Source organism: Cibotium barometz, chromosome 10 (genome assembly GCF_041138505.1).
Source record: "Cibotium barometz isolate CiBa-2024 chromosome 10, ASM4113850v1, whole genome shotgun sequence".
In the NCBI taxonomy this organism is placed as follows: domain Eukaryota; kingdom Viridiplantae; phylum Streptophyta; class Polypodiopsida; order Cyatheales; family Cibotiaceae; genus Cibotium; species Cibotium barometz.
In genome coordinates this window covers 47,671,479-47,699,119 of record NC_141055.1, presented here as the reverse complement: position 1 = coordinate 47,699,119, position 27,641 = coordinate 47,671,479, and positions in this window count along the sequence as shown.

The window sequence follows — 27,641 nt, the reverse complement described above, 5'->3', positions numbered from 1 at the left end:
CCATGTCAGATCACCCTTCATTATACCTTGCAAAATGAACGTGCATGAGGTATAACGTACTATTCATTTATTTTTCAGATATGTTAGTTCCAAAGCAATTGATCCAGCCACGTTGGATGATGCGCGTGTTATGGCAGTGGAGGTGGTTTGTTTGGTAGAGGAGACTTTTCCGCGAACCATTCTCACAAGTCAACTACATCTCATTGTGCATTTAGTGGGACGAAATTGCTTTATGTGGCACTGTGCATGCACGTTGGATGTTCTTCCTAGAGCGCTTCATGAAGACCTTAAAAGACTTTGTGAGGCAAAGTGCAAGGCCTGAAGGAAGCATGGCGGAGGGTTGGTTGATACAAGAGTCTCTTGTATATATTTCAGAATTTCTTGGTCAGGTGGACAGCTCTTTGCCACGACTATGGAGCAATGAAGAGGAACTGAGGATGACCTCTATTGTGCCTCAAGAAAAAGGACAGAGTAAAGTAATTGACAGAACATTGATTGATGATCTCAATTTCACTTGCATCCTTAATAGTGATGTGATGAGTAGATGGGTTATAAGATATGAGGATGCAAAGACAAAAAGGCAAGCAGAAAGAGCTCTCTTTCCGGAGGCAACATGGCTCTCGTAAGGCATACCCTAAGCATCTAGCAACACCTCCGAATGATATCCATGTTGATTGGTTGCATGAGGAAATGGAGAGAGCAGAGAGCGACGAGGGGCTGCATATCACGGCGGAAGAATGGGAGTATGTACGAGGATGCATGTTAAAGGTACATATAGAACTAATGTTTTTCATTAGTTGTAAGTGATTTGCTTTTAATATTTATTCACATTGCTTACACAAATATTACTTCTATTTTGGTCCAGTGCACTATGTTCAATGTTATACGGTGTGAAGGCAAGCATTTTCGAACACAAAGAATTGATGAAAAGAGGAACACAAGATTGCGGTGTCATTAGTAGATTTGAGGGAGCTAATGGAAAAATGGATGATTTGAGGGAGCTAAAAATGGATGATTATTGTGGCACAATCTAAGACATATTTAGGCTTGACTTTCATCGCTTCTTTGTGTATGTTTTGGATGTCAAATGGCAAATGAATGTGCTGGAAAAAGGGCCTAATGCAACGATAAAACGCCATGCAAGTGGCTATGTAACTATTGACTCTACAAAGTTTTGGCAAACAAAGAAAGATAGGCTCGTATTGCCACAACAATGTGAGCAGGTATGCATTTTTTTACTAATGTGTTTCATGTACATATATATCTAAGCTCGCGTACCTCTTGACTTTTGATATGCTAATTAATTACTGCAGTATGTGTATTTGAGTAGGTTATCTATCTGCCAATGGTGCATGACATTAAATGGTGGTACATCATCCCTATTGCACCACGTTCCAAAGTGATGTATACTACATTCACTGATATGGAGCATATGGAGGATGTAACAAGCCGCAATGAAGTTGATGTCGAACATGCCAATGAAGATGTTGTGATCGATGATCAAGAAATAAGAGATGATCATGATAATGAGGATGAGCGTGCCATTTCTCATGATCATGAGAATGACCCTACCATTGAGGATGATGGTGATGTTGATGAGGATGATTAGGACATTGATACCATTATCAATGGATGGAATATCGATATTGGAATAAATTTAATCGTAGCCTTACAAATTGATCAAATGGATATTGATGTTGATCGTTTGGCAAGGATGGATCTTATTGAAGATGAGATCGAACCCTAACCAATCCATCACTCTATCGTTCTAAATTCATGACATTTCTATTGTATATGTTGTCTTTTAATTATTTGATGATTTATTTTTGAATATATTTCATTGTTGTAAATGCATGTAGTGGGATTGTGTAATGATATATACTGTAATGTACTATGAGATGGTTTAAAGAAAATAGTTTTTAATTTTGTAAAGGAATTTAGTTTTTCTTAATAAAGCGTGTATTGATGCGTGTATAATTGCGTGTATATACACGTGCTTATACACCCATTTTTGAAACCAGTATACACGCAAATTTAAATGCCAATATACACGCGCTGTTGTGACGTGTACGGTGTTGCTGGGAAAGTACGAGACTTCTAGCTGTGAGAGTAGGTACCAATCTCCACAAGGAAACTCACACACATAACTCTCCAAGGAGCATAGGACATATCCATTTTTAATGACATAAACATGTGCCAATTCACCTCAATACATCCTTGAATTCAGCCTGATGATTGCACATAAATTGTGTACCAAGTGCTTGTCCCTTTCCAAGCATAGAGTTACTGGCTCCTTTTTCCAAATCCCTCAAACCAATCACATGTAGGCATAACATAATCTTCAAATATTTCCCACATACATGTGACCCTTTACATTCCATACATCAAGTGACACCAATTCCATCATTTCAAGGTGTCTCTTTATCTCCTGAAAACCTACTTTTAAACTCCAACAACTTCACAAACAAAAGACGACATATGGCATATCTATAACATGCTCACGTGATTCTAAGAAACTCCATGACTTGCATTCCAAATCCATTTGAGTAGAAAACAAAATCAAATTTCCAGAATCCTTACTGTATTTTTGATGCTTTGATTCCACGACTCTTCAATCCCAATTTTTCACATTCTCCAAAACCTTAAAAGGTTTATAAAACATACGATATTCCAAATCGTTGGTTATAGTAATCAAAATAAAAAAAACCCACTTAACTGTAAGTAGAGCAAAATGAAATTTTCTTTGCTTTTTCTCTATTCCTTCTATGGCCGCTTCGCTGCAGACTGCGCATGGATGAGTACATGTGTAATATGAAAATCATATCATTAGATAATACTCAAATTGCTCTTCAATTCTAACTCCAACAAGCCATGAACAGTAGCCGCCCTTTTGATTTTAAATTCTCTGGTTAGTTGGCGTTCCTGGTTCACCCTTTCTGCACACGCTGCTCACTGATATGCGCTTCCCCCCCTTTCTCTGGTTTTTTCTTCTTTTTCCCCGCAAGGAAATCGGGCGCACCCCGCCTTTTGCAGCTATTTTCACGTATTTCCCCAGTTCGAAAAAACTCATGCGCCACCTTTTTTTTAACATTAATTTTGGATTTCTCTTTTTGTAACTGCCACGCAAGCTGCCCTTTCATATACCTTCTATACACATAATATATCTACTCCTCTCATGCAAATACATGGACCAAGGAGGCATCAATATCATGTTCATATCAGTCTACTAAAACCTCTCATGCAAATACATGGACCAAGGAGGCATCAATATCATGTTCATATCAGTCTACTAAAACCTTCACATGCATGACTTGTGGGACCTTCGACATCATGTATGTGCTTCAAGACACTACATCACCCATTGTTTTGCAACTTTGAGAGCTTCTTCATGATGATCATGGGCTTCATCTATAGTACCTTCCTTGAAAAATATGCATGAGTTCCATGTCACATTGGTTTGGAAATGATGATGAAAAAGGATCTTCACCCACATTGAGGGGAGTCCATATCATGCACATGGGTAGCCATTTACATCATTCACATAGCCCTTTTACGAGCCACCCATACCATCATTTACATAGTCACACAGGCCAAGTATGTAACTGACTGCAAGGTCTACCATAAGCATAAGGCTCCATAATTCACACCACACTCATATACAAAGCTTCAAGACCAAACTCAGCCTCGGCTCGTCTTATTGAACCTCATTTACAATATGAACATATGTACATGGGCATCATATAATGTTTCGTCATAGCACTTATTCCCACGCATCTAGATTTGCATTTGATAGTCTCATATGCATGGTTTCACACCATAGACGTGCCATGGCATGACATCCACCCCCTCTAAACCTGCACATCCTCTAGTATGTGCCAAATCATCATCAAGATCCACATATATCTGGATGTCGTCCTCATCTTCAACATTATTAGGAAAATCATCCTCTTCCTCTTCAGCCATATCCATGTCATCACTATCAAGCCTCTCATCCTGAGTTCCCTGTGAATCAAAAGGATCTCTGTCAAGCCTTCTTTTAAACATCTTGATCCTTTTGCCTGCTACAAGATTCTTTATCTCTATTCCATCAAGCTCACACAGGGTATACGTAGCATTTCCATGCACATGCTTGACAATGTAAGGGCCAACAAACCATCTTTTTGTAAATTTTCTTTGAACAGTGAATTGGTTGTCAAGGCTACTATCATACATTAGGACCCAATCACCTTCTTCAATAGGTTTTGGCCGGAGTCTGTGTCTTCTATCAAATCTTTCTTTATTTTTCAACCTTGCATCTTTCAAGCGAGCTTTAGCAAGCTCTACATCTTCAGGCCTCCTCTCCAACTGCCTTATTCGCAATGCAAGGAGGTCTTCCCTGCTCAATCCTTCCACCCCAGGGCAATACATTCCAAGTTGGAACTACTTCTTCAACTGGCATTACTGGCTTCTGACCATACATTAATTCTGCAGGCATGTATCCTGTTCACTGAGCTATGAGTTGTACGGTCAGCCCACAAAGCATATGGTAGCAGCCTTGGCCACTCTCGCATTCTTTCTCTGCATGCCTTAGCCAAAGCTTTAATGATTGGAGGATGTCCTCGCTCACTTTTACCATTGCCCTCAGGATTGTAAGCACATGTCAGGGACAGTTGAATGCCAATTCTAGAGAAGAATTCCCTTGCTTCTTCAACATCTAGCTCACCCCTATCAGCTGTTATTTTCCCAACACAACCATACCGACAAATCACATCTTCCAAGAGAAATTTGTATACTGTTTCCGTACTCTTTGTTCTAAGAGCACGCCCCTCTACCTGATTTGTCAAATCTTCTCTTGCAAGTGCTATGTACCGCATCTACCAAATTCCCAAAGGCATTGTAACTAGATCCACTACCCATTTGTAGTGCATGGCAGGTGGGTAGGTTGGTTGCAAGCCATCACGATGTCGCACATTTGAGTACATTTGACATACCATGCATGTTTCCACATATTGGGAAATATCCTTGTACATTCCTTTCCACCAATATTTTTCCTTTTATTTTGGTAAAGGTGGCCCACACACTTCGATGTCCAGCCCAGAGACTCTCATGGAATTCTTTTACAAGCTTCCCTTGAGTCTCTTTATCACATATGACTCTCTGTGGCATAGCATTCCTCTGCTTACGATGCTTCCAGAGGTACCCATCCTTTAGAAAATAACCATATGCTTTTCTGCGGATCCTCTTAAATTTTGAGTCAGACCAATTTTCCTGTCTTGTTAGAGTACTCAAGTATTGACCAAAGCAACCAATCTCCTTCATACATTTCCTCAGTAAAAGGCTCAAGTGCATTTGATAGGCAAGTATGGTCCCCTTTTGCATATGCAGTAGTGTAGAACTTTGTACCCACATCATCAATGTCACTAATCATCTCTTTTTCATCTTCATACCTGGCTCTTGATAGCATATCTGCAATTGGATTATCTTTTCCTGCAATATGCTCAAACTCAGGATTTAGTGACTTGATATAGGCAATCCATCTAAGCATAGCAATATCTGGAGTGGTACATCTTGCTATCATCCCAAGGAGTGACAAGCAATCAGTTTCCACAAGTACAGATGCCCCAATAAGATATTCTTTTTCACATTTTAGAGCAGTGACTATTCCCCATAACTCTCTCTTGATCTGCGGATATTTTCGTTGTCGAATGCTTAATACCTTTGCTCCAAATCTGATTACATACCTGTGATCATCCTCATCATCTTGCCCTACTGCCCATCCTATCCCAGTAGGACTAGTATCAACTATAACAATCACAGGCCTGCCACACTCATAATCTGCCTTCCTTAGAGTAGGTGATGATTGGAGCAAACATTTCAGCTTCCGCATAGCTTTAATATGTACTACACTCCACAGAAATTTTTGATTTTTCCTCAAAAGTTGATAAAGAGGATCTGCTACATGTGCATAATGTGGGATCCAAATAACATAAAAGACACATGCACCAAGAAATCTCCTCAGCTCTGTAACATTAATGCATGTCTCTTTCATTCTTTGTATTGCATCTATCTTGGCTGGACAAGGTTGGCGTCCACTAGTACTACAAAGATGTCCCACTATTAGCACTTCACCAACCCCAAACACTGATTTCAATCCAGATAAAGTAAGATTCACCTCTTCAAGCCTGGATAGAATCATATCACAATCCTTTATATGATTTGCCACAAACTTGCGGCACCCCTTTGAATCCAAATCCCCATCTTTGTCTTTCTCATCATAGCCTTTTATTAGCACATCATCCAAAAAAGGCATAGTTATTTGTGGTATGAAGTCTTGCAAGACTTTATTCATTCCATTCATCATATGTGCCACTGAGTTGGTGGCTCCTTGTTTGGTAAGGTACACATTCTTACCAATCCCAAAGGAGTTTTCATTGTGGTCAAGTCCTTGCTTTGTATATCCAACTGGAACTGATCATATCCCGAATACAGATCACCCATAGAGTATATAGCTTTCCCTGCAAATGCTTCTACAAACTCATCCACAATCGGACCTGCTCTCACATTCTTGATTGTGACTTTGTTTACAGGTTGCATGTCTTGAATGAAGCGCAATGTTCCATTTTTCTTTGGTACAGTGAACCATCTATTGGAATATGGAGCGCATGATGGCTCCAAAATTCCCATCCTGATCTTTTCTTTTAGTAATTCCATCAGCTTTGGCAAGAGAGCCTTTGGTACTGGAATCGGCCGCCGCAGGTTCCAGGGCACATGTGGTACAGTGAAGATCACCATTGGCGCTGTTACACTTGGATCAACACAACCTATCTCATGCGGCTGAAAAGCAAAGGCTTTCCCATGTTTTACAAGCATCTCCTCAAAGCATTCCCTTTCAACTGGCAACAGAAAACCCCTTTCACCAATCTTCAGCTCTTTTAGGGTTTCCTGTGTAAACTTATGCCCAATTTTCTTCGGATCTCTGAGATTCGGTTGCATAGAGGCTTCATCTAATTTTTCCTTGCTTCCTGGTGGCAAGGGCAAGGCAACTGGTTTCACCTTCTTTGCAACTATTTTATACTTTGTATCAACATGAGCATCCTTCTCGCAATTCATGTTTTTACATTCCACCCCCTCAAATTCCCGGATTATATTATACATCTCCACAGATGACACCTCTATCATCTCATTTTCACCCTGTAAGCATGCCCTTCCCATATCAAAAAGCACATCCATAGTATCTACAAATGACACCTCATCAAACACCCCTGAAATAAACTCATTCTTCTCCAAAAGACCACACTGCTCAAGACTTTTTTGTTCATTTTGTACATGTCTACGCATGCCACACTTCAAATCCTTGCTTTTTACAAAGACCAGTGACCCATAGCTAGAGAATCCCTGAAAATTTGCTGAAAAGTTATTTACATTGATTGAGTCCTGCGAGAACTCATTTTCCCTTGTACCATATTGGAATCCCGCTTTACAATGGCACCTGGCCAAAATCCCTCATCTCCCTGTAATTCATGAATTCTCTATTTATCTTTGGGAGTGACTGTGCTCGAAAAGACTCACGATTCCTTTCATGGTTAATGCAAACTGTCAAGAACTGAACAGCTTTCTTGCCATCTTTACTCCTTATTCTTGCATATGCCGAGCCATCATCCAAAACCTTTGTTTCCATCCTCACAGCAGCTGTAATGTAGGGTTGCCCAAGGATGAGGGGATACGATGACATCTCCTAAACAAAGAAGTTCTGATCATCTTTCACATCCCCTATAGTTACCCTTACATTTGGACATGCTGCATAGAGCTCTCCAGATGAGTTATTAGCTGCTTTAATCATCCACCCATGATCTACATCCATTGGCCACTTACATTTGTTGTAGAGATTTTTAGCCATAAGATTTATTTCAGACCCATGATCAATTAGAGCGACATATGGCTCTTCCAAATCACCTATCTTGACAAGGGTTTCAGTGGTTGCTCTTGCCCAATGGCTCCTGGAGTAATGACTCTTTGTAAGAACTTCTTTTTCATCATCCTCTTCCACAAAGCGCACTTGTCGTGCCCCATCAGCAGAGTGATTACATTCCACCACATTTTCTCTCTCTTCCTTTTGCTGTACCTGTACTCCATGAGTCTTGGAAGTGCTTGCCTCCCCTTGTGATGGAATAGATTCAATTATGGATTGCCTTTTTTTCGTATAATATCAATTATCTCATCATGGAATTTTTTCTTTGCAATCCCCAAGACTTCCCCTAGTGTAAATTCCACCCTGCTGTTTAGAATCCTCTCTTCAAGCACTTTTTTGAGATCTGTTGCGGCTTCAATATCAGATTGAAGCTTGTAGAGTAGACTTTTCCCTTTACCCTTCTCCTTCTCATGCTTCATTTTTGCTGGCACTTCTTCCATTGATACTTCCTGTGGAGGTCTGCTATGCGGTGGAGGCATATGTGATGGCCTAGGATCCTTCTTCTCACTACCACGAGTAACCCTTTTTGATGGCCCTCCTTCCTCATTTTCCCTTTTACGCTTCTCCTCTACCTGTGCCTCATTATTCTGGCATTTAGCAATGTAGGCATGAACAGATAAAGAATCCACAGGCTCCTCCCAGCCAGTCTCAAGACCTATACAGTCACCTGCTTCATGCAAAGCTTGCTTAGACACCTTCTTTGACGCAATTAATTCCATTGTTGATGGCCAAAAATCTTCATTCTCATAATCTTCATCATTCTCAGATCCCTGCTTTGATTGACCAGCCTTTAACCCATAAGTTGCTGCCTCAACCATAGAGATAACGTGGCTAGCAGCCATATCCTCGACCAACCATAGAGATAACGTGGCTAGCAGCCATATCCTCGACCAACTTTTTCATCCCTCCTTTCCCAAAGTTTGTGCTTAATGGAAGACCAGTCTCTGTAAGGTGGATTTTCCCATCTTTGAAAAACACAAGTTGATTTTTGAGGGCTTCTTTATAGCTAGCTCAGTCTTTCTTTGCATGTTCTGGGTCATCACACCATATACATCTGTATGTAAACCCTTCTTTGCTTTGAGGCCTTTGCATAGAAGCCTGCCCTAATGGTAGCCCTTTTTCCTCAATCCTGGACATCTTCAATTTTAGGTCTCGCATACCCTTAATAAGCTCATCCATCGGCCCTTCTACCTTTGGGATTGTAGCAGCTGGTTTTGGTAGATTCTCTGGGGTAACAGCAGTCATAGGAGCTGCCGAGCTCATCACCATTTTATCCCTCCTTCGCTGCCGCTTTGCTAGCATGGTAACTGCATCCTCGACATCATTCCAATCATTCTTTAGTCCCTGCTCTGTATCCTTATTGTGGAGAGTCTTGATATCCCAAGCTCATCTACATCTTCATCGGCAGTACATCATGAGCTTGAGAGGGCTGTTGAGATTCAAGCTCGATGTCAGTGTGAGCCAGCTATGCTATGTGCTGGCAGGTTAGGTAGGAACATGTGTGAGACATAAATGACCGCGTGTCCAGCTGGTCATAGTGTGTGGACATTAGCTAGGGTTAGTAGAGTGTGGACACAACTCATTGTGTGTTGTGTGGATTATGGATTAGTGCATTATGCTTTGTGTGAGAGTGGACATGGCTTCCCTCTATGGTTAGGGTTTGCAATATACATTAGGGTTTGCTCCTGTGTGTGTGTCTCCTCTCCCTCTACCGTTCTTTCAACATGGTATCAGAGCCTTGTGCTGTTTATTAGGGTTTATGTGTGAGTGAGTGAAGAGGGAAAAGAAGATTTTGTGAAAAGAAGCTGTGAAGCTGTCCATTGGAGCTGTGAAGCTTGGAACACACCAAATACTATCAGATCTGAAAGCTTGACCTATCGGGTAAGGTCTTCTAAACATCCTTGAGCCGATTGCAAGTGAAACAGGCAAAAGCAAAGCAAAATAGAGCAAATCAAAGCAAAGAAAAATTCTGGTTTTTGAAGCTTTCCATTAAAGCTTGGCAACATTGATGTATGGTGGAAATACAAGTGATTCTGGCAAAAGACATATGTATTTGACAAAGAGGGATATATTAGCAACCCATGTGCAAGCCTTGAAAAATTTTTGGAGCAATTTACATGCATTTGATCGAGTGAAATTACAGGTTTTTTGAGCTCTCACAAAACAGTGAAAAAGAAGCCCAAAATTGAATCATTTGGAGCATGTATTTGGTAAAAATCAAAGCATTGGTGGATTGCACACATACCTAGGAATGTTGGGGACTTGATTACCTCATCATTAAGCATTACAACCACTCCCAAAGAGCCCTACAACAGGTGGCGTAGCCAGACAGGAGGAAACAGGGTAGATTTCTGGTTTTTTCACTACGAGGAGGTCAAATTTCACTTATGTGCTTGATTACTTCCACAATTGTTTTAGCAATTGGATTATTTACACCTTGGAGAAGAGGGCTATGTGATTTTTTTGGTCAATGATGCTTAATTGAGCTGGGAATGAGCTGATTAAAATAGGCTGTCCACTGGTTGCAGAGAAACAGAGCATTTTAATTGAGCAATTAATCTTTGGTGTTTTACAATTGGACAAATTCCTCTTACATGGAGTTGATGGACACTTACTAAGCCAATGAATGCCTGGTTGCCCAATTTGGACAAATATTGAAGGAATTAGAGCAAATTTTCTACTGGTTTTTCCAAAAACAAAAAAAGGGGTTTTCAAAAATTGATAATTACACATGTCAGATGGAGTTGATACTCAACATTGAGGTTTGTTAGGTGTCAATGCAAGTTGCCTATACTTGATTGCACCATTACATTGCGATTTGGAGCCTTGGAAGGCGTGTCAATTCAGGGTATCCTGCACTGAGTGAGTCAGTTCATCTTGGATGATTACAGGTTGATTTCCTACATCAAATTTAGAGTTTGTTGGCTACCTTGGAGTATGTGGAACATTCATTGAAGTGTGGTTGAGCTGAGGAAGGCTCATTTACAGATTTGAAGTGTGCGAAAGGTGTACGCATTGAGCAACATGTCGGATAATCCAGTTCAGATTGTTGGTGAAAAGCTGGATAGGAAGAACTTCCAAGCATGGAAGTATAGGATAAAGAGTTCCTTGAAAGGAAAAGGATTTTGGAATCTCATTACAGGTGCCGAGCCAGAGCCTGAGATACCTCAGCAACCTACACAGCAGCAGCTTATTGCTCATAAGCAATGGTCAGAGAGAGCATTCAAAGTGCTGCATTATTTGTCTATATGCATTTCTGATGCTATGCTCATACACATTCAGGATGCTGAGAATCCCAAAGATGCATGGGATACTTTGGTCAAGATGTTTGATACAGATACGAGTGCTCGCAAGTCTCAATTGCGACAGCAGCAGATACACAATGTGAAAAGGAATAAAAGGAGCATACATGATTATGTGCAAGAAATCAAGAAGTTTGCAGATGCATTGGCCACAATAAATGCCCCCATGCCTGATGATGATTTGGTGGATATTACCTTGCGTGGTCTTGGCAAGGAATACAAATCTTTTGATACATCTATCTCAGTGAGGAGTACAGGTCTACCCGACTTCGATGAGTTGGTTTCACTCTTATTGGTTGAGGAAATCAAGCTCAGTGATTCATTTTTGGATGCATCTTCTAGCCATGATGATGGTAGAAATCAGGCTTTCTACTCGCAGAGAGGCTTTAGAGGCAGGGGGAGATTTGCATCACGTGGACGTGGTGGTAATGGTCGTGGATGGCAGGATAGACCTCCACAACAGAATTTTCAGCCTTCATATGGTGCTCGAGGTGGTCGTGGATATGCACCTCAAAGAGGTCGTGGTAACCCCCGTGGAAGAGGACGTTGGCAAGGCCAACAAAATTCTATGCAAGATGTGGAATGCCATTATTGTGGCAAATATGGTCATATGGCGAGAGATTGTTTCCGCAAACAGAATGATTTGAGAGGGGGAAGAGCACAACGTGGTGGTCATTATGGTGGAAACTATGCACAACATGGTGGCAACTATGCATCAAGTAGCAATGATGGAACTGCAAATCATTTGTTTGCCATGAAGCATGTTGTGGGTTCTATGACAACAAATGCTGAGAATGATGATACATGGTATATGGACTCAGGAGCATCAAATCATACGACATGCCATGGTGAATGGTTTGAGCATATGAAGCCAATGGATGTCAAAGGCTATGTGGAAACAGGTGATGATACCCAGCATGTCATTACACATGTTGGAAGTGTACCATTGGTCATGCATAATGGTCAGACAAAGTCTATGTCAGATGTGCTGTATGTGCCTTCGATTACTAAAAACTTGGCCTCAGTTGGTCAAATGGTGGAACAGGGATTACAGGTTCGCTTCAATGAGCATGGATGCTTCGTTGAAGATTTCAAACATGGATGTAGAGTGATTGCTAAAGGCAAGAAAGAAGGAAGATTGTTTAAGCTGGATGCTGGAATTCCTGAGCTAAAATCAGCCATGTTCTCAAAGAGCAGGAATGTGGTACAGGACATTGATATGTGGCACAAGAGGATTGGACATGTCAATATACAAAGATTAAAGAACATGCAAACAAGAGGCATTGTCAATGGATTGCCTAGGTTCAAATATGATGGACATATGCATGTTTGTGAAGCCTGTCAGTTTGGGAAGCAGGCAAGATTGAGGTTTCCTAGAGAAGGAAATATGAGTAACAGGCCACTTGAGATAGTACACAGTGATGTATGGGGTCCTGCACAAAACCCATCTATCAAAGGTAGTTTATACTATGTTACATTCATAGATGATTTTAGCAGGATGACATGGATATACTTTCTCAAAGAGAAGAGTGAAGTGTTAGAAAAATTCATGGATTTCAACGCTTTTGCAGAAAAGCAGTATGGCTGTTGGATTAAATGTCTGAGGACAGATGGAGGTGGTGAATACACCTCAAAAGCTTTTGAGCATTTCTTGAGGAAGCATGGAATAAGCAGACAGCTGACTTGCAGGTATACACCTCAGCAGAATGGTGTGGCTGAGAGAAAGAATAGAGTCATATGTGAAGTGGCAAGGGCGATGCTTAATGAAAAGAGCATGCCAGATTACTATTGGGCAGAAGCATGTGCTACTGCAGTGTATATTCTGAATAAAACACCTACAGCAGCCATTCATGGAAGCACGCCAGAGATGCGGCTCACAGGTTACAGGCCAGACATTGGACATCTTAAAGTTTTTGGATGCATAGCTTATGTGCATGTGCCTGATGAAAGAAGAAGGAAGTTGGATCCTAAAGCAGAGAAATGTGTATTTGTTGGATATGCACAGGATCGAAAGGTGTAAGATTCCTCCCCAGCCTTTGAGGTATACTGTGAGATCCCCCTGTTCCCACCGAGCAACGGATTCGGGTACTAGCAGCGGAAGTAGTACTTCTCGCACGGGACAGGGGTCCCACACGGATATCCGGACAAGAGACTAATCCGTCGGTTTTTCCAAAACCGAACCCGGAAAAACTTCCCTTACCCGGAAAGCACGGGCGATTCCACCAGGATAATTTTTTTACTCTAACGTAGTCAAGATCATTACTGATCACGCTGATCCAACTGCACCTATAAAGATACTCGGTCGGATCAAGGAAGAAACTTGCACTTGGATCATTGGGATCAACGCTTTTTTCCCCATCAAGAGGCACAGCCGTTGATTCCTATCCATAGAACAATTACTATCCGGGACTTACTTCATCTATCGTAATAACAGAAATTGAGTCTCGGTTTACGGATCCATCAGTCCAGCCTAACCCCATCCGATCCCATGGGTTAGCCAACCGCCCAACCACTGTAGTGATGGGATCCAATTTGGAATTTGGTTAGGTTTTGTCCCGGGTACCAAGGAAAAGAGTTCCAAGGCCCCCTAGCCGGAATTTCATGCAAACATAAAACTAGCCACACCACTTACACACCCAATATGAAAATTACCTTTTTCTTAGCATCAGCTAACTTTAAAACAATCCTTTAATGAAACCATAGTACCACTGATCACAATCTCCCAATTTATCCAGTTGATTCATAATTTCCCATCATTCCTTCATCAGAGTATCTATGGCATCATTGGCAACTAGAACGCTCACCACCTGTCCACACAGAGGCCGTTTCCATAGTTCCTAGCCCATAATACTCGGCAATATAATCACTTATCAAGATGGACTCTCGTTGAAGATCAGCAAGATCAACCAACAGATCCATATAAAAGAGCCATGGACTCATCCGTTGAGGACCAGCAAGGTCAGTCAACCAGATCCATGCCCGGTTTCACAAAACAACTCTTACTCCTTGTTCCAATATCTTCCTCGACGCACGCGTGGGTATCCTAGGCGACCCAGAGCCCGAGCACCGTATGGTCAGCACCCTCTAGGATCCTTCGCAGGTGACCTAGCGCTTCACTCATAGGCCGCTTCCTTGGTCCCTCATCCACCGTACCGGAAGCTCACCATTTTAATCGAACCGAGGCTGGTCAAGACCTCGGTCGACCTTGCTACGCGAGACGTCCTCCATTGACTCTCCGTCAGCAGTTGCAACTTTATCAGTTAGGTCTCCACGACCTTAATCACAAGACGGTCAAAATGCTTCCCCAGCATTCTTGACATAAAACAGCCATTTACAAACAGCATTTACAAACAATTTACAAATACAGTTTCTATATTAACTCTCATTTTTCCACATTATCCCTCATTAATCCACATTACTTATTCCACATTCCATGTATATGTGTACTCATCTAATCACCTCCTTTTCCATCTCTTCACTTCAGATTCCTTCACATCACATATCATATATTCACATCCATATCCACATCCATACATCCACATCCACATCCACATTCACATCCATACATCCACATCTACATGCTTATCTCCATTTTCACATCCTCATTTATACATCCACATCCCATATCCACATTCATACATACACATCCATAACCACATCCACATCCACATCCACATTCACATCCACGCATCCACATCTACATGCTTACCTCCATTTTCACATCCTCATTTATACATCCACATCCCATATCCACATTCATACATACACATCCATACATCCACATCTACATCCACATACATACATACATCCACATCCACATTCCACATTCACATCTATACATCCACATCTACATTCACATTCACATACATCCACATCCACATTCCCATACATCCACATCTATACATCCACATTCCACATTCACATCTACATTCACATTCACATACATGCATCCACATCTACATGCTTACCTCCATTTTCACATCCTCATTTATACATCCACATCCCATATCCACATTCATACATACACATCCATACATCCACATCTACATCCACATGCATACATACATCCACATCCACATTCCACATTCACATCTATACATCCACATCTACATTCACATTCACATACATCCACATCCACATTCCCATACATCCACATCTATACATCCACATTCCACATTCACATCTACATTCACATTCACATACATGCATCCACATTTTCATACATCCACATCTATACATCCACATCTACATCCACATACATACATACATCCACATTCACATCTATACATCCACATCTACATCCACATTCACATACATCCACATCCACATTTCCATTCACATCTATACATCCACATCCATTCACATCTATACATCCACATCTACATCCACATTTACATCTATGTATATACATCTTCATGCATATATCCATTTTCATGTTCATACATCCACACTCCCATCTCCATATCCACACATCCACAAACATACATCCATTTTCACATTCCCATTTATATAACCCCATATACCTTCACATCTAATCTTTTACATCACATCCATTCTCGCCCTATCACAACCCATATACATCTTATCCTATCACATACACTTCTTACCTCATCCCCCCATACACATCTTAATTCATCTTATCACATCCTAACTTATTTCATAAGCATCTTATCACCTCTTATCACACCTCTTATCACATCCTATCACTTTCCATACGCATCTTATCAATTCTTATCACATCTCATACACCTCTTATCACATCTTATCACATTTCATATCTTTAAAAAAAAAAAAAAAAGAGAATTCTTTTATTTGATATAAGATTTCTCTACACATTTATTTATACATAAATTCCATTTAAGGAGACTAACACTTTCGAAATTAAAATCAATCTTTTATGCATCTTCTTATGCATGATTTCAATTTGGTAGGGAATTATACTTTTAGAATAAAAGAATTTCTCTTATGCATCTAAGTTAAGCATAAAATCCAATTATGAGGAAAATCATACTTTTAGTATAAAAAGAATATCTTTTATGCATACCTATATGCATGAAATCCAATATGATAAAAGTAACACTTTCGATATAAAAATTTTTCCTTTATGCATACTTCTATGCATGAAAATTAAAAATGATAATAGTAACACTTTTGATATAAAAATTTTCCTTTATGCATACTTCTATGCATGAAAATTAAAAATGATAAAAGTAACACTTTTGATATAAAAATTTATCCATTATGCATACTTCTATGCATGAAAATAAAAATGGTAAAAATAACACTTTTGATATAAAAATTTATCCTTTATGCATAATATTAAAATTCAATTTCTCCATGATTATAATGAAATTCTTTCAATTAATCTAGGATGATGATTCCTAGAATATGGTAGGAAGTCCTCTTTTTATGCTTTGAATGAAAATTTTTTATGCATAATTTTTATAAAAATTTTGCCATAGCTCCGCTGCTATGACTGAAAAATCTCAATTTTTCTAAGGGATAAAGCTTATCATTAAGGAAATAATTAAAATGATTCTCTAATTGGATCCTTAATCCATAATGGATTGAATCATCAATATACATAAACTAAAAGCATAAGAAAAAGCTATTAATTTGGCCTCAAGCATAGCTTAATCTTGGGTTAAGGAAAAGCTTTATAAAAAGCTTGATTTGGATTGAGAATGGGTCATGAGTATGACCATTTCTTGAGTGAGAGAGAGAATTTACATAAGAATCATTAGAATTTAAACATAAATGAAAATTAACTTCAATAGCATTTATTAAATTATGTAACTCTTCACTACTATTCAAACTTCAATAGCATTTAAAAAAAACCATACCAATTAAACTTCTCAAGCTTGAGAGGGATTGAGAAGAGAGAAACATTGAGAAATTATAGAAAGATGAATATTCACTAATTACCTTACAACTTGCTTGATTCTTTGTTCACGGTAGAGGCCCCCAACCAATCAATTGGTTAAGTATGTTGATGGAGCCACTAATGGGGATTGAAGAAAGAGGGAAGCTCCAAAAACTAGTGAATTATTAAATGAATTCACAGTTCTTGGCTTAGGTGGAGTAGAGTAACGATGCATAAACACTATATATTTTTCAACAAGGGTGAGGCTTCTATTTATAGGAAAAATTGAGCTCCTAACCAAACAAACTGATTCTAGAATTTTCTAAATCAGTTTGGTCAATATTTGACCATTTTTAGGTCAGTTAAGCTAACTTTTTGGAACTAGACTTGAATGAGGAGAGAGGAGAGATGAAATATCTCAATTTTTATGAGTTTAAAACTCATTCAAGCATGTGAAATATGCACCTCCTTTAAAGAACTCCCCTTCCTTACATATGTCATATTTTTAATATTGCTCATAGTTTTTTTTACTAATAAACCTTGTACATTTTTAACTCTTCATCTTATGTGAAATATGCACCTCCTTTAAAGAACTCCCCTTCCTTACATATGTCATACTTTTAATATTGCTCATAATTTTTTACTAATAAACCTTGTACATTTTCAACTCTTCATCTTATGTGAAATATGCACCTCCTTTAAAGAACTCCTCTTCCTTACATATGTCATACTTTTAATATTGCTCATAATTTTTTACTAATAAATCTTGTACATTTTCAACTCTTCATCTTATGTGAAATATGCACCTCCTTTAAAGAACTCCCCTTCCTTACATATGTCATACTTTTAATATTGCTCATAATTTTTTACTAATAAACCTTGTACATTTTTAACTCTTCATCTTATGTGAGTATTTACTCATTTTTGGGTATCTTCTTTTTCAAATTGGATTTATCTCCTCCCTACACATGGATTGATGCTATTGGTCCATAGGAACCTTAATTGGACCATAATCCAAAAATTTCTGAAAATCTAGACCCTTAGACTAAGGTCCTTTATACACATTTCCAATTAATTCCAATTGCACATTGGAAATTTCTTTTTGAATTTCTGTTTCAGGGAAACTTATTTTAATAAGATGAGATAATTTTCTATCCAAAAATATTAAAAATCTGAATATTCTCTCTCTAGAATATTTTCTCTCTCTAGGTTAAAACAGTTAGAAACAAGTCTTTTATATTTCTGAAGAGGGATTGATTACAGGGAAAGATACTAGACATCAAAAAGGGGGTGGGAGAGGAATCTTACATTCTACCCCACTTAAAAAATGCGAGATGTCCTCATCTCGCAAACTGGGATAATTTCGCAAGATGCACGAATATGAGACTTAGAGAAGAATTTTAATCAAGATTAACCATCAAGAAACGTCTTAAAGAGAGCAAGATTCAAAATAAGAACAAGACTTAAACTTTATTCATTCTCGGAACTTATACAGTAAAGATAGAAGAACTCTTTACACTTCCATAAGCCCGTCCATCATATGATCACAAAAGCAGTCCTCACAAGCTGCACAAGTATAAGGTAACTCATCTATGGGAATAATTCTGTGGGTTATTGCTGCGCCTATCTCAGTGGTATGAGGTGTTCTAACAAAAGGACCTCTGAGAGGCAAGCCAAAAACGGGGTAAAGGCATATCTTCTCATGAGGAAGAAAACACGCCAGTAAGAAGACCCGCTCAGAAAACCCAGGATGTCTTGATCTCATGACGCAGTAGTATCGGGGACCCAAACCCAAAGCTTCAATAACCATGGCCAAGCGGACATTGTTACGGAAGTGCTGCTGACCCCAGGGTGTTACCCTAGTTATGTCTTGATAGGTCCGCCATTTGGTCTGTGCTACAGAAGTTCCCAAGTGAGGGAAAAGTGAGCGCTCATACTGTTCTATAAAATCCTTCTTCACAGACTCACTTGCGTCTTGAAGGTGAGGAATCATTATGGATAAAACTAATTCTTGTTGCCAAGCCATGAAGGAGATTAGGAAGAAAGGAGATCGATGGGAGTAAGATTACTGTGAGCGACAAGTAAAAGTTACGACTTATATAAAGGAAGGAGCTAGCGTAACTTAGAAGCCAACGGTAGCTTGCCACTGAAGTTTTACCGTCTTTCCATGATTTGGGTTTGGCACAATTTTCTATAGAAGGCATTAAGAACTTTGAGATGAGGAGATAAAAGAAGCTCGTAAGCTAAGTCACTTACTTTCTTTGAAGTCAGATAAGGCTCACAATATCTGGGGGATAACTTCTTAAACTCCCCAATAGATAAAGAACTTCTTTTGTGCCGTACTCGAATGAAGACCAAAACCTTGGTATCCAAAACACCGATTTTCACTTCTGAACTCATTGTTCTAAATCCTTAAAACAGCGTGACTCCTGAGAAGTATTCTAGGGAAAGGGTCTTCCTTTTTTTAAACAGAATCTTTCTTTTATTTTTGAGAGGGAATAATTTTAAGATCAAAAAGGGAGATTCTTACTCCTGTATGCCTCGAAGACTGGGGAGGAATCTTACATTCTACCCCACTTAAAAAAGTGTGAGATGTCTTCATCTCGCCAAGTAGAGGACAACTCTTTTTCTTAAGATCCAATTTATTCTAGGGTTCCTTATATTCTGGTCAACCCAACAGAATACGGGGATAAATATCCCTTATATAGAACTCATCATTAAAAAAATTCATTTCAGATCATATCATTCATATCTTTAACACGATAATGGTCCATTAGATCGAAATTTTTTCTTTCTGAACATTCCTCCACGGGAATTTCAGTCAAGCAAGTTTTCAATTTGTCATCCCTTAACTTGATATACCGAGTCAAGTGTTAACAGTAGTACTTTGACAGCACAATCCACTAATCTCATAGTGATTTGTTGAAATCATTATCATCATTTATCATTACAGGGACTCGTCCCATTCATCCTCATTGCGGTTTTGCTCAAGTTATTATATTTCAACTAAATTTCAAAAATCATCATTTTTCAATCAGAATCCCAATCAATTCATCACTTCCCAAACAGAATTAAAAATCATATCAACCACATTCAAATTCATCATCTGGATAGCATTAACGCTTATAATTTCAAGTCTTAGATTTACTCGTATATACTGTCAGTAAAGAGCTGCAGTTATACTCTCGGTATATACGGATAGTCACGGCCCTTGGAATTATAAGGTAAATACCATCATGTCTAGGCCTCAAGCAAGCCAAGGATTCTATATAATTGCGGTACTTCCATCTGAAGACCCAATTACCAAATTACGAATTTCAATTTGAATATCAAATTGTATGAATTATATCACACAATTACAACCTTTTTGTGTTTCTTGATAAATTTTTGACCTATTTGTCTTCTCAATTGATCTTTATTAACCAAATGCTCTGATACCAACTGTGAGATCCCCCTGTTCCCACCGAGCAACGGATTCGGGTACTAGCAGCGGAAGTAGTACTTCTCGCACGGGACAGGGGTCCCACACGGATATCCGGACAAGAGACTAATCCGTCGGTTTTTCCAAAACCGAACCCGGAAAAACTTCCCTTACCCGGAAAGCACGGGCGATTCCACCAGGATAATTTTTTTACTCTAACGTAGTCAAGATCATTACTGATCACGCTGATCCAACTGCACCTATAAAGATACTCGGTCGGATCAAGGAAGAAACTTGCACTTGGATCATTGGGATCAACGCTTTTTTCCCCATCAAGAGGCACAGCCGTTGATTCCTATCCATAGAACAATTACTATCCGGGACTTACTTCATCTATCGTAATAACAAAAATTGAGTCTCGGTTTACGGATCCATCAGTCCAGCCTAACCCCATCCGATCCCATGGGTTAGCCAACCGCCCAACCACTGTAGTGATGGGATCCAATTTGGAATTTGGTTAGGTTTTGTCCCGGGTACCAAGGAAAAGAGTTCCAAGGCCCCCTAGCCGGAATTTCATGCAAACATAAAACTAGCCACACCACTTACACACCCAATATGAAAATTACCTTTTTCTTAGCATCAGCTAACTTTAAAACAATCCTTTAATGAAACCATAGTACCACTGATCACAATCTCCCAATTTATCCAGTTGATTCATAATTTCCCATCATTCCTTCATCAGAGTATCTATGGCATCATTGGCAACTAGAACGCTCACCACCTGTCCACACAGAGGCCGTTTCCATAGTTCCTAGCCCATAATACTCGGCAATATAATCACTTATCAAGATGGACTCTCGTTGAAGATCAGCAAGATCAACCAACAGATCCATATAAAAGAGCCATGGACTCATCCGTTGAGGACCAGCAAGGTCAGTCAACCAGATCCATGCCCGGTTTCACAAAACAACTCTTACTCCTTGTTCCAATATCTTCCTCGACGCACGCGTGGGTATCCTAGGCGACCCAGAGCCCGAGCACCGTATGGTCAGCACCCTCTAGGATCCTTCGCAGGTGACCTAGCGCTTCACTCATAGGCCGCTTCCTTGGTCCCTCATCCACCGTACCGGAAGCTCACCATTTTAATCGAACCGAGGCTGGTCAAGACCTCGGTCGACCTTGCTACGCGAGACGTCCTCCATTGACTCTCCGTCAGCAGTTGCAACTTTATCAGTTAGGTCTCCACGACCTTAATCACAAGACGGTCAAAATGCTTCCCCAGCATTCTTGACATAAAACAGCCATTTACAAACAGCATTTACAAACAATTTACAAATACAGTTTCTATATTAACTCTCATTTTTCCACATTATCCCTCATTAATCCACATTACTTATTCCACATTCCATGTATATGTGTACTCATCTAATCACCTCCTTTTCCATCTCTTCACTTCAGATTCCTTCACATCACATATCATATATTCACATCCATATCCACATCCATACATCCACATCCACATCCACATTCACATCCATACATCCACATCTACATGCTTATCTCCATTTTCACATCCTCATTTATACATCCACATCCCATATCCACATTCATACATACACATCCATAACCACATCCACATCCACATCCACATTCACATCCACGCATCCACATCTACATGCTTACCTCCATTTTCACATCCTCATTTATACATCCACATCCCATATCCACATTCATACATACACATCCATACATCCACATCTACATCCACATACATACATACATCCACATCCACATTCCACATTCACATCTATACATCCACATCTACATTCACATTCACATACATCCACATCCACATTCCCATACATCCACATCTATACATCCACATTCCACATTCACATCTACATTCACATTCACATACATGCATCCACATCTACATGCTTACCTCCATTTTCACATCCTCATTTATACATCCACATCCCATATCCACATTCATACATACACATCCATACATCCACATCTACATCCACATGCATACATACATCCACATCCACATTCCACATTCACATCTATACATCCACATCTACATTCACATTCACATACATCCACATCCACATTCCCATACATCCACATCTATACATCCACATTCCACATTCACATCTACATTCACATTCACATACATGCATCCACATTCCCATACATCCACATCTATACATCCACATCTACATCCACATACATACATACATCCACATTCACATCTATACATCCACATCTACATCCACATTCACATACATCCACATCCACATTTCCATTCACATCTATACATCCACATCCATTCACATCTATACATCCACATCTACATCCACATTTACATCTATGTATATACATCTTCATGCATATATCCATTTTCATGTTCATACATCCACACTCCCATCTCCATATCCACACATCCACAAACATACATCCATTTTCACATTCCCATTTATATAACCCCATATACCTTCACATCTAATCTTTTACATCACATCCATTCTCGCCCTATCACAACCCATATACATCTTATCCTATCACATACACTTCTTACCTCATCCCCCCATACACATCTTAATTCATCTTATCACATCCTAACTTATTTCATAAGCATCTTATCACCTCTTATCACACCTCTTATCACATCCTATCACTTTCCATACGCATCTTATCAATTCTTATCACATCTCATACACCTCTTATCACATCTTATCACATTTCATATCTTTAAAAAAAAAAAAAAGAGAATTCTTTTATTTGATATAAGATTTCTCTACACATTTATTTATACATAAATTCCATTTAAGGAGACTAACACTTTCGAAATTAAAATCAATCTTTTATGCATCTTCTTATGCATGATTTCAATTTGGTAGGGAATTATACTTTTAGAATAAAAGAATTTCTCTTATGCATCTAAGTTAAGCATAAAATCCAATTATGAGGAAAATCATACTTTTAGTATAAAAAGAATATCTTTTATGCATACCTATATGCATGAAATCCAATATGATAAAAGTAACACTTTCGATATAAAAATTTTTCCTTTATGCATACTTCTATGCATGAAAATTAAAAATGATAATAGTAACACTTTTGATATAAAAATTTTCCTTTATGCATACTTCTATGCATGAAAATTAAAAATGATAAAAGTAACACTTTTGATATAAAAATTTATCCATTATGCATACTTCTATGCATGAAAATAAAAATGGTAAAAATAACACTTTTGATATAAAAATTTATCCTTTATGCATAATATTAAAATTCAATTTCTCCATGATTATAATGAAATTCTTTCAATTAATCTAGGATGATGATTCCTAGAATATGGTAGGAAGTCCTCTTTTTATGCTTTGAATGAAAATTTTTTATGCATAATTTTTATAAAAATTTTGCCATAGCTCCGCTGCTATGACTGAAAAATCTCAATTTTTCTAAGGGATAAAGCTTATCATTAAGGAAATAATTAAAATGATTCTCTAATTGGATCCTTAATCCATAATGGATTGAATCATCAATATACATAAACTAAAAGCATAAGAAAAAGCTATTAATTTGGCCTCAAGCATAGCTTAATCTTGGGTTAAGGAAAAGCTTTATAAAAAGCTTGATTTGGATTGAGAATGGGTCATGAGTATGACCATTTCTTGAGTGAGAGAGAGAATTTACATAAGAATCATTAGAATTTAAACATAAATGAAAATTAACTTCAATAGCATTTATTAAATTATGTAACTCTTCACTACTATTCAAACTTCAATAGCATTTAAAAAAAACCATACCAATTAAACTTCTCAAGCTTGAGAGGGATTGAGAAGAGAGAAACATTGAGAAATTATAGAAAGATGAATATTCACTAATTACCTTACAACTTGCTTGATTCTTTGTTCACGGTAGAGGCCCCCAACCAATCAATTGGTTAAGTATGTTGATGGAGCCACTAATGGGGATTGAAGAAAGAGGGAAGCTCCAAAAACTAGTGAATTATTAAATGAATTCACAGTTCTTGGCTTAGGTGGAGTAGAGTAACGATGCATAAACACTATATATTTTTCAACAAGGGTGAGGCTTCTATTTATAGGAAAAATTGAGCTCCTAACCAAACAAACTGATTCTAGAATTTTCTAAATCAGTTTGGTCAATATTTGACCATTTTTAGGTCAGTTAAGCTAACTTTTTGGAACTAGACTTGAATGAGGAGAGAGGAGAGATGAAATATCTCAATTTTTATGAGTTTAAAACTCATTCAAGCATGTGAAATATGCACCTCCTTTAAAGAACTCCCCTTCCTTACATATGTCATATTTTTAATATTGCTCATAGTTTTTTTTACTAATAAACCTTGTACATTTTTAACTCTTCATCTTTTGTGAAATATGCACCTCCTTTAAAGAACTCCCCTTCCTTACATATGTCATACTTTTAATATTGCTCATAATTTTTTACTAATAAACCTTGTACATTTTCAACTCTTCATCTTATGTGAAATATGCACCTCCTTTAAAGAACTCCTCTTCCTTACATATGTCATACTTTTAATATTGCTCATAATTTTTTACTAATAAACCTTGTACATTTTCAACTCTTCATCTTATGTGAAATATGCACCTCCTTTAAAGAACTCCCCTTCCTTACATATGTCATACTTTTAATATTGCTCATAATTTTTTACTAATAAACCTTGTACATTTTTAACTCTTCATCTTATGTGAGTATTTACTCATTTTTGGGTATCTTCTTTTTCAAATTGGATTTATCTCCTCCCTACACATGGATTGATGCTATTGGTCCATAGGAACCTTAATTGGACCATAATCCAAAAATTTCTGAAAATCTAGACCCTTAGACTAAGGTCCTTTATACACATTTCCAATTAATTCCAATTGCACATTGGAAATTTCTTTTTGAATTTCTGTTTCAGGGAAACTTATTTTAATAAGATGAGATAATTTTCTATCCAAAAATATTAAAAATCTGAATATTCTCTCTCTAGAATATTTTCTCTCTCTAGGTTAAAACAGTTAGAAACAAGTCTTTTATATTTCTGAAGAGGGATTGATTACAGGGAAAGATACTAGACATCAAAAAGGGGGTGGGAGAGGAATCTTACATTCTACCCCACTTAAAAAATGCGAGATGTCCTCATCTCGCAAACTGGGATAATTTCGCAAGATGCACGAATATGAGACTTAGAGAAGAATTTTAATCAAGATTAACCATCAAGAAACGTCTTAAAGAGAGCAAGATTCAAAATAAGAACAAGACTTAAACTTTATTCATTCTCGGAACTTATACAGTAAAGATAGAAGAACTCTTTACACTTCCATAAGCCCGTCCATCATATGATCACAAAAGCAGTCCTCACAAGCTGCACAAGTATAAGGTAACTCATCTATGGGAATAATTCTGTGGGTTATTGCTGCGCCTATCTCAGTGGTATGAGGTGTTCTAACAAAAGGACCTCTGAGAGGCAAGCCAAAAACGGGGTAAAGGCATATCTTCTCATGAGGAAGAAAACACGCCAGTAAGAAGACCCGCTCAGAAAACCCAGGATGTCTTGATCTCATGACGCAGTAGTATCGGGGACCCAAACCCAAAGCTTCAATAACCATGGCCAAGCGGACATTGTTACGGAAGTGCTGCTGACCCCAGGGTGTTACCCTAGTTATGTCTTGATAGGTCCGCCATTTGGTCTGTGCTACAGAAGTTCCCAAGTGAGGGAAAAGTGAGCGCTCATACTGTTCTATAAAATCCTTCTTCACAGACTCACTTGCGTCTTGAAGGTGAGGAATCATTATGGATAAAACTAATTCTTGTTGCCAAGCCATGAAGGAGATTAGGAAGAAAGGAGATCGATGGGAGTAAGATTACTGTGAGCGACAAGTAAAAGTTACGACTTATATAAAGGAAGGAGCTAGCGTAACTTAGAAGCCAACGGTAGCTTGCCACTGAAGTTTTACCGTCTTTCCATGATTTGGGTTTGGCACAATTTTCTATAGAAGGCATTAAGAACTTTGAGATGAGGAGATAAAAGAAGCTCGTAAGCTAAGTCACTTACTTTCTTTGAAGTCAGATAAGGCTCACAATATCTGGGGGATAACTTCTTAAACTCCCCAATAGATAAAGAACTTCTTTTGTGCCGTACTCGAATGAAGACCAAAACCTTGGTATCCAAAACACCGATTTTCACTTCTGAACTCATTGTTCTAAATCCTTAAAACAGCGTGACTCCTGAGAAGTATTCTAGGGAAAGGGTCTTCCTTTTTTTAAACAGAATCTTTCTTTTATTTTTGAGAGGGAATAATTTTAAGATCAAAAAGGGAGATTCTTACTCCTGTATGCCTCGAAGGCTGGGGAGGAATCTTACATTCTACCCCACTTAAAAAAGTGTGAGATGTCTTCATCTCGCCAAGTAGAGGACAACTCTTTTTCTTAAGATCCAATTTATTCTAGGGTTCCTTATATTCTGGTCAACCCAACAGAATACGGGGATAAATATCCCTTATATAGAACTCATCATTAAATAAATTCATTTCAGATCATATCATTCATATCTTTAACACGATAATGGTCCATTAGATCGAAATTTTTTCTTTCTGAACATTCCTCCACGGGAATTTCAGTCAAGCAAGTTTTCAATTTGTCATCCCTTAACTTGATATACCGAGTCAAGTGTTAACAGTAGTACTTTGACAGCACAATCCACTAATCTCATAGTGATTTGTTGAAATCATTATCATCATTTATCATTACAGGGACTCGTCCCATTCATCCTCATTGCGGTTTTGCTCAAGTTATTATATTTCAACTAAATTTCAAAAATCATCATTTTTCAATCAGAATCCCAATCAATTCATCACTTCCCAAACAGAATTAAAAATCATATCAACCACATTCAAATTCATCATCTGGATAGCATTAACGCTTATAATTTCAAGTCTTAGATTTACTCGTATATACTGTCAGTAAAGAGCTGCAGTTATACTCTCGGTATATACGGATAGTCACGGCCCTTGGAATTATAAGGTAAATACCATCATGTCTAGGCCTCAAGCAAGCCAAGGATTCTATATA